The sequence below is a fragment of the Amblyomma mixtum genome, chromosome 4 (genome assembly GCF_055824585.1).
Source record: "Amblyomma mixtum isolate Tamu chromosome 4, ASM5582458v1, whole genome shotgun sequence".
In the NCBI taxonomy this organism is placed as follows: domain Eukaryota; kingdom Metazoa; phylum Arthropoda; class Arachnida; order Ixodida; family Ixodidae; genus Amblyomma; species Amblyomma mixtum.
This window is the reverse complement of record NC_143015.1, coordinates 108125234-108134987: the sequence shown is the minus strand read 5'-3', so window position 1 is coordinate 108134987 and position 9754 is coordinate 108125234. Positions and strand designations below refer to the sequence as shown.

Below are 9754 nucleotides of genomic sequence, written 5' to 3'. Positions count from 1 at the left end.
GTGGGAAGTGGGATGCTTGGAATGCCCCTCCGAGCCTCAGCGGATTAGTGTAGCAGGAATGTCAAGGGCCATTGTCAGCAGCAACCCCAGCGAAATTCCTTGAGCGGAGGTGACCACTATAGCGGCGAAGGCCGGAGACGCGCCGGAGGTATTGTCCGAGCGACCACGGCGGAGGCGACGTGCCGGCGCCAGTCACGCTGGCAGTTAATTGAAGACTTCTGTGTTCCCGTCTCGTGTTCTGGACATTCGACGGGGAAGCAAGTTCATTCACCTGCTGGAAGACTTCGGGAGATTCCTGGATGAGTCAGCATCTCCCCCCCTTCGCATCGACCCAGCTGCGAGAGAGTGGAAAAGCCCGCACCTGCCCGGCCGTGGGTGGTAACACGAACATCCTCTTCGGTCCATCCGATTGGACAGTGCTCGTCGAACATTATTCCCCAGCCAGGGATCTAGGGAATCCGAACGATATTTAACTCGGCCGTGAGTGTGGCCGGGAGAAGCCTGCTAGCTCCAGTCGACTACGGTTGACGAAGACGTTCCCCTTCCACTGAGAGCCATTCTCAGTCCCGCTCTTGTAAATAATGTAAATTAATCATGTAACCATGTAAATACAGTTTTTTCCTTCACTTCCCCTACTCCCCGTCTCCGGCCCACGTTTCCTTCCTCCTTCTGCACAGCGGCGGTGCTCTTGGACCCGATGCCTGGTGGGACACGCTACAAGCACGGCGAAACATATCAACTGGTTGGCAGCGGCGGGATCGTCCACGCTTGGTCCTGGCTTCAGCAGTGGTGAGCGCTTGACTTTCTTTAAGAATCTGCCAGGCTTGATAACTCTGGAAATTTATCACTACCTGTAGATTGTTTTTCTGCACCTGCTCGCTTAAGCATTTCACGTAGCAGCTTATTTTTTGAAAGTCCTCGTTCGAGAATTGCCATGGATTTGAGCAAGCTAAAGAAGCCAGATTTGATTTTGCTATGTGAAAAGCTGGGTATTGAGGCCAGGAAAAGTCACAGAAAGCCGCAGCTGATTGAGGCTATTGAGGAATGTGGTGCTAAGGAGGAGGGTGACAAAATTTGGGAGACCTGGGAAGTCATTCAGGAGGAAACGCGAAGGCTTCGTCAGGAGGAGGAGATAGAATGGCAGGAGCAATGCCGTAAGAGACGCGCTGAGCTCGAGGAACTACGTAAACGAGAGCAGCAGGAGATCATACGTACGACTCAATTTCTCAGACGGAAAAGGGCCCGAGATCGGTTCAGGACTTTTCAGAGAGGCGAGAGCTTCAGAACTTTCCTCGCGAATTTTGAACAGATATGTACGGAAGAGGAGCTAGATCAGGGCGAATGGTCAATGATGTTGCTGGCTATCCTCCCTTGTGATGTCGCTGCCGTATTAGCGCGACTGTCCTATGAGGATGCCCGCAACTACGACAAAGCGAAAAGTGCCCTCTTCCGATACTTCGGAATTCGTGTACAGACCGTATCTAAAAGCCAAAGTGATAGCAGCGGGCAGCGCTCCCATCAGTGCGTCAGCGACCAGCCAAAGAGCCCCGCTTGGTCAGCTACGCACATTGTAGTTGCTCAGAAGAACAGTGGCAGTCGGGAAGCTGATGTGATAATCTGCGGCACGGAGCGTCGTTGTCAGTCACCTGACAGCGACTATGGCGCTCCAAGCCAAAGCGCAGCGTTGGCTGAAAAGCGGGATGCCGCAGAGATTGCCCTTGCAACTCAGAAACGTGTAGGCGCAGCGCCGAGATGTAGTCCTCCAGAAAGCAGTCGCGCGCTGAAAGCGACAGATGAAAGTTCTACTGTAAGCGAGGTATGCGCCTCAGCGCTGCCTCGAAACAATGATCAGTTTAACGATGAGGGAACGACAGCCGCTCGCGACCAAACACCCGAAATTGAGTTATGCTCCAATGAAACCAGTGTGTCTTTGCCTATTGCCCGCGTCGCGATCGAGAGCCCGCTCGGGGCGCGTCTGACCGAGGCAGCCGTCTCCCATAACCTGCCTAAGCAGCATCCCTCCATTTTCTCAAATCGCTTGGATATGCTGCCCAAAGAAAAAGGCCTTTGTTTTGGAGATAACGCTGCGCAGGTCCTTACCATTTCGAAGGCTCGTGAGGTCGCGGCGCCAGCACAGCACGTGGTTGAAGAGGGCAAACCTCAACCTGTAAGCCCGAAGCCTGTAAATTCTCACGGTGACGAGCTAGAGCAGGCTTTGTTACAAACAGACGATGAGACGAACGCCGGCGACTTAAGCTGTGACGGCTCCGCGCTACCTAATGACGAGCCAGCCCAGGACTTACTCACTGGTAGCACAGGGGTAAAGAGTACCGACAATAGTGCAGGCTATAGTGAGTCTTCCGAAGTAGGCGCAAGTGATGAGCTGGGGCTAGGTGAGGAACTGAAAACGAATCTAGTGTTGCCCCACTCAGATGGCTTTCTCGAACTCCTTCGTGTGGACAGAGAAACGTTCACCGCTGAGCAAGAGAAAGAACAATCTCTACGCAACTTGAGTCACCAAAGTGACATAGGTGTGTCACGGAAGAACATACCTTCCCAGCTCCGTTCTGGCCTGCTGTACCGCCAGTATAAGGATAGGAAAGGTATCCAACACGACCAACTTACTGCCCGCGTCGCGATCGAGAGCCCGCTCGAGCTGCGTCTGACTAAGGCAGCAGTCTCCCAAAACCTGCCTATGCAGTATCCCTCGATTTTATCAAATCGCTTGGATATGCTGCCCAAAGAAAAGGGCCTTAGTTTTGGAGATAACGCTGCGCATGTCCTCACCAGTTCGAAGGCTCCACAATTCGCAGCGCCAGCAGAGCACGCGGGTGAAGAGGGCAAACTTGGCCCTGTAAGCCTTATAAATTCTCACGGTGGTGAGCTAGAACAGGCAATTTTACAAACTGATGATGAGGCGAACGCCAGCGACTTTACCTGTAACGGTTCAGCGATTGCTAGTGACGCGCCACGCAAACCAACTGCGAGGGTTTCCACGGAGCGACAGCGCACAGAGGTGGCCAAACGGGAAGAGTTAATTAAGGGGAAAGTGCGGCTCTTGTTGACTGCTCGACTGAAATCCGAACCGCGTGGCCGCCCCAATTTGGCACCTCGGTGCTCAAGAGTTCGCAGCCGCCCCGTGGGAACACAAGCCAAGAGAACGCAACGCGCGAACCCGATCCGAGAGAGACGGATACGCTGGCACGGCATTCGCACTCGTCCGTTCCCTTCTCGCGTTCTGCTTTCTGAGCGTCAGCCAAACTTTGGAACCACGAGACTTGGACGAGGAACAGTTAAGGGTCCTAAGCTGAAATTCCTAGCCTTGTGTCCTGTTGCACCTGCTAGAGCAGCTATCGGACCGCGGCCGCGAAGGGGGCGGCTGAAAAATAGGAACCAGTAAATTACTTGAGTCGCAACGCTGTTTGTAGACGGATTCGAGGAATAATCCCGTCTTGAGTTGAATGCTTGTTTCTTTTGTTCATTTAACTCTCCTGTACAGAAATGCAAGCTGAAATTCCTAGCATTATGTAATGTCTCATCTGCTAAAGCAGCTGTCGGACCACGGCCGCGCAAGGGGCGGATATGACGCATAATCTCATATTGAGTTTAATGCTTGTTTTTTGTCTTTTGTTCATTACACTCTCCTATGCGAAATGAGAGCGAAATTTCGGAGCTTGGCATTGCGGGACTCAGTTCACATGCGTTGCCGAAAGGTGCGAGTAATGGCAACGCTGATGGCCTCAGCCGAAGCTTTCCCGTGTAATGCCCTTTCTTGACTCCCCAGACGTTATTCCGCTATGCAAATTTGTAATTTTTTTTTTTGCTTTAGCGGGAATCATTTTTTTTTCTATGTTTTGTATGTATGTTCAGCAGCTCCACCTTCCCTTTGTGCTCTCACGGGAGGTGGCTTTCTGTGACAAAAACCGTGCTACGGCAACCCCCCCAAAATTTTAGGAAATTTTTCCCTTTTGGCTAAACAAGCTCTGTGTATTCTGGTTTGGTCAAACTTGGAAACTTTCGGAGGAGGACGTAAATTTCACGCGACAGCTCATTTTCTCTAAAGAGACTTTGTTGACCGAAGACAGCTTGGCAGGTCTTAAAGTCGGTTTGGCGCTTTCTGCTTGTTGGGCTTTGGACTTTGCTGGTTGAGATCGTTACAGCTGTCAACGAAGCAAGAAGAACCTTTGGGCCCAGCTGTGACCAAAAGCCGAACGGACACAACTCCAGGTCTCTGCGCGCAGCAGCGTTGGCTGCAACCACTACGAGACCTCTTCGGGCGGCGGACGAGCTGTTGTGACCGTACTTCTGACCACGTGGGCCCGATCAAGCAGCTACCGTGAACAATCAACGAGGCCGACAACCTCGCGACGGCGGTGGGAAGTGGGATGCTTGGAATGCCCCTCCGAGCCTCAGCGGATTAGTGTAGCAGGAATGTCAAGGGCCATTGTCAGCAGCAACCCCAGCGAAATTCCTTGAGCGGAGGTGACCACTATGGCGGCGAAGGCCGGAGACGCGCCGGAGGTATTGTCCGAGCGACCACGGCGGAGGCGACGTGCCGGCGCCAGTCACGCTGGCAGTTAATTGAAGACTTCTGTGTTCCCGTCTCGTGTTCTGGACATTCGACGGGGAAGCAAGTTCATTCACCTGCTGGAAGACTTCGGGAGATTCCTGGATGAGTCAGCATCTCCCCCCCCTTCTCATCGAGCCAGCTGCGAGAGAGTGGAAAAGCCCGCACCTGCCCGGCCGTGGGTGGTAACACGAACATCCTCTTCGGTCCATCCGATTGGACAGTGCTCGTCGAACATTATTCCCCAGCCAGGGATCTGGGGAATCCGAACGATATTTAACTCGGCCGTGAGTGTGGCCGGGAGAAGCCTGCTAGCTCCAGTCGACTACGGTTGACGAAGACGTTCCCCTTCCACTGAGAGCCATTCTCAGTCCCGCTCTTGTAAATAATGTAAATAATCATGTAACTATGTAAATACAGTTTTTTCCTTCACTTCCCCTACTCCCCGTCTCCGGCCCACGTTCCTTCCTCCTTCGGCACTGAGGCGGTGCTCCTGGACCCGATGCCTGGTAGGACACGCTACTAGTACGGCAAAATATATCAATATGGCTTCAGTGCCGCATTTCTGGCACGAAGTCGTTAATGCCAACACATGCAGCACACATCTGTCACTACCGCCACATAGCTTAAAGCATGACTGGGGTGTCCACTGTTCCGAGAGGGCAGTTATGTGCCTTTCCCCTGTTTTCCAGCTCCCGTTCCATTTGTGTTTCCAATGGGTTTCGTAGCTTAAAGCGCGACTAAGGTGTACACTGTCTCAGGGGGCCAGTTGTGCGCCTGTCCTTGCTTTTTAAGCTCAAGGTCATTGAAGGTGAAAGCTGGGCACACGGCGATCAAAGCACGCGGTCCCGCGGTCCCGTAGTGAAGCTTTCGCTTCAAAAAGTGTGTCTGCCTTGGCTGCGGAAGGTGTTTTGTTCGAACCCCACTGCCAGACAAGGATGGGTGGAAGCGTTCCCTGGATCGGCGCCCAGCTTCTGTCTTTAAGCATTGTGTGTGGTGTGGCAGCAAAAGTTCTCGCGCTTGTAACCACCTTGTGGTTTTTTTATAGAGCGAAAGCACAACTACTCGAGGTACAAAGAGTTTCGCCTAGCTTTGCGCGTTTGACCTTGAAGCCCAAATAAGGTCAAACCAAGCACACATCCTAAAGACTAACAATATATGACGGTATCTTGCTGCATATACCCATGATATTCCTGAATATTATGGTCCTAGCTAATGACCAGCAAACAGTGACCGATGAAAAGTAGTCACTTGATTGACCTTTGTCCTTAACCTTATTAGAATTTAGACCTTGACGTTTATAGCTGAGATTCGTATTGCCTGATGCGATGTCATGCGAGGACGTAGCAATTACGTCGCACCATTCTTCGTTATAAATACTAAAGGCTTTGCTTTCGCTCATTTACTAGGCTCAGCCGGGTTGAATGAACCTCAGCCATTATCTTTAATTAAGAGTCCCGCTAGCATTGCACACTACTGAATTTTATGGTCTTAAGTTTAAACTACACTATCGGGCACCTTTATACTCTGTTTTTGAATTTCGTAGTTTTATTTTCAGTAATTCGATCTTTATATTCTAGGTGGGAAGAATGCAGCGGAGACAACCCAGTGGACATCACGAAGGATCATGAAGCTGGGCCTTGCTCAGGGTAAGTTCCCGTAAGCACCTTACAAACTCTTAACAGTAGCATTGATTAAAAAAATGAGGTGCTGCAACGTACAGTCTTTGTCAAAAGTTTAGAGCCCAGGGGATCTGCTCCTAAGCCTTGTAGTGGGGCTCCTGAAGCATTCGTGGCAGCCCTACCCATTGGAGGAGGCAGGACCAGCAATCATCTTACCTTCAGGAAATTCGGAGCGCTGGAGATGCATTACGAACCACACAGTGTGGCTCAGAAGCAAACCCCCTGGGCTCCAAACTTTTGACAAAGGCTGTTCGTGGTTCCCGCACGCATCGCAGTGTCCTCGCTGAGGTTACAACTTACGCAACAGTGCAACAGCATTCCACATTTCTAACGAAACGCAGCAGTCTTAACCCAACACCGGGCAGCAGTTTTGTTTTCTCTACCGACCCAACGCGGCCGGTCTAGTTCTGGGAGTGCCGCGAGGTGGCGCTGCGCATAGCTACCACTTTTTTGCTCTCGTGTTTTCTTTCAAATGATGCTTTAGACAATGGCATACATGGAGCACCCCTTGATGTTCACCTGTGACCGCTATTGTATTTATAATTGAATTTGTTATTGATTCTTTTTTTCTGTTTCTTCCACGTAACTATGATTGAGCTGTGTATGAGGTCATGTGAGGCACGAAAAAACTGCAGTATAGCTGATGATATGTCGTTTGTTGTAGCTTTAGCTCTGGAAGCAGGTTGGTTTAAGTACTGTAGTGAGGTTAACTACTTATCAACGTTTATATTGCAGCTTTTCTATCCTTCACATGGTCTAAAGGTCTACAACACATGAAAACAATCTTCGCTTGATGAAACCGAAGCAGCATGAGAGAGAAGAAATTGAATTTGAAATTATTTAGTGGTGTAGGCAAAAACCACATTGGTATTCACGTATACTAAGCCCTAATACATCATTTAAAATAAGGACACAAGAAATAAAATTAGGTATTCAACCACAGTACGCCTATGGTGGCCGAAATTTTGGGACACCTTCCCTATGGCGTCTCCCATAGCCTGAGTCACGTTGGGACGTCAAACCCTCATAAACGATAAGCATAAACCAGGTTCAGTCCCAACCGCGGCTGTTTTTCGACAGGAAACACAAAAAGCGTGCTTTTCATGTACGATGTGAGCGCAGGTTAGTCCATGCCCTGTGTGGTCTAAATCTTGAGGCCTCCGACATGTCGTCCCTCAGAGAAGCCTATGCGTCCCTTTCCGACATTAAACATTAAAGGTTGCAATGTAACTTGATCAACATGCTGCTTCAACCTATTGCGTCTTGGTATATTTTTCATGTTCGGCGAAAGTTGCTTTGGACATCAGTTGTACTGGCATGAGCAATGATCCGTGCGCTGAAGAGCAACCAAAATTTTGCGAACCCTTTCTCCATGGTAGCATTGATAACTTTGTGTATAGAGCACATCTACTGCCTCTTCAAAGGCTAGATTTCCGACAATTTCATTGTGGAGGATCACATTTATGTTCTCGTTGCCAAGGCCAACCTGTCGCCTGCAATACCTGCGTCGCATGTCCAAGCAGCCTTCGTTCTAGATAGAAAAAGCAACTGCAGCGAAATCCAGGTGCTAAGCAGATTGTTCTGCGTTTGACCCTTGCATAGGCAGGTGGGCTTCTTAGGAGGCGATATGCAAAAACTCTAGCGAAGGGGGAGGTCTTCCTGGCACTTGATGAGTGGATTCGCAGTAACCTTCTGGCAATAAGCATAATTAATAGCAGGCAAGTACACGGGCCTGTGCTGTGTCCGTGTGCTGTGTGATGTCAGTGCGCGTTAAAGAACCCCAGGTGGTCGAAATTTCCGGAGCCCTCCACTACGGCGTCCCTCCTAGACTGATAACTTAATCGCTTTGGGAACTCCCATAAACCAAACCAATATCAGGCATGGCAGAGAGAAACTCACTTAACTGGCAGCTGTTAAACGACGCCTTAGCTTCGTATGTGGCAGAAGATCCTACACATAGCAGATCGTCCTTTTTTGAGCTTCTATAACTCTAATCACTGCTGCATGGACAGGAAGGATTTCAGTGTGTTGATTTTGGCCTGATATACCATCAGTTCGGTACACTACTTGGAGACTCGGTTCGGTGCAGTTGAACTGCTGCCTAACTTTTTTCATGTGCCTGTCCTAGGAGGATGAATGTTCTAAATTCTTTCTGAGTATTGCCTAGAGCTAAAGCTGGCACCATCTTGTATGCGAGTTTCTTAGAGCACCATTTTACACCACACCACTCAGCTATTATGCTTCCTTGCAAAGATTCATAGCTCGAGAGTCTCAGAGTCGCGATCTTTGCGCTATAATATCCATATATATATATATCCATCCACGCTACTGATCAAAAAGTAAAAAGACAGCACAACCGATAAGAGCTAATATTTGCAAAATGTAAGCTCAGTTTCTAGGCTTAGTCAACCGTGCAGCCTTCCTCACCCCCGTACCAGGCATAGCCTACAGATGCTGCTGTCAAGTAATCCACATGCACTGAATAAGTTTAAACGTCCATAAACAAACTCTGACTTTTATCGAAACATGTCTATCGGGCATGTTTACTTGATGTAAAAGGTTTTCCTGTGTGTTCTTTCATCCTGGTCTTTCATTTAGCTTTTTTACTTTGTTATCGAGCGGTTCTTGCTGTTCCGCTTGCCGTCTGTAGGGAGTGGGGGGGGGGGGGAGGGGTCGCAGTCAAGCTGCATCACACACAGCGTTTTTCCCGCTCCTCTCACCAGAAGTCATTTGTCAGTCTTCTACAGTTGTGTGGCGAAAAAAACGGGAACATATTAAGTTCCCTTTACCACGAGAACGGAAGCTCTGACTTTCATCCTGTATTTAACCATAATGTATATTGCCGCCCTACCCCTATCCCTTCTTCTTCGGCTCCCTCCATTATTTCCCTTTTCCCTGTCCTTTTATTCCCACTAGCCACCACTCAAGTGCTTCAGGTTTCGATGGCAGATGCAGAGTCTAGCCTAGCCATTAATAGCCTAGCCATTAATAACAAAATTTGTCAGGAACTAACCGCCATCTGGTACGTCTGAATGCAGGCAACAGCCCTGCCTTCCGTCAGGCTCATCAAGCAACCCGCGCCCTGCGGAGGTAAGTGAATAAACCCAGCAATCAGAACTTCTCGCCTCCAGTGCAGCATTTTTTGGCATGTCAGTCAGGACGCATGACCAGCACTCTTGGACAAAGATTTCGAATATTAGAAAATCGTAAGGTGCTGCTGTGGAATTATTGAAGGTATTGGTTCATTCTTCCGGTGTGTAACAAAGTCTCTCTTTTAAATTTTCTTTTCCAGCACTCGAACTTCAGACTACGTAGAAAACAAACGGGTAACGCATTCGACGAAAGCGAAAACGTTAATAAACACTTTAGCATACAGGGTTACCGCTACCGGATTACCGGGAGCCAGCCGACCGCCGGTGAGCACGCGCTGATTGGTCCGGATGCTGCAGGTGCGCGCGCAGCTGTCCGGTACCTGGCGCCATCTCGCACTATCAAGGCCATTTGC

At 49.7% G+C, this 9754-nt stretch overlaps 1 long non-coding RNA gene across 1 annotated transcript in view; it reads left to right on the top strand.

Annotated features, from left to right (window-relative positions):
• Positions 1 to 9358, top strand: part of LOC149347774 (uncharacterized) — a 16482-nt gene extending 7124 nt beyond the window's left edge. The window contains exons 3-4 of the long non-coding RNA XR_016292204.1: positions 6148 to 6216; positions 9288 to 9358. This is a non-coding gene — a long non-coding RNA (uncharacterized LOC149347774). The remainder of the gene's footprint in view (positions 1 to 6147; positions 6217 to 9287) is intronic.
• Positions 9359 to 9754: the final 396 nt, after the last annotated feature.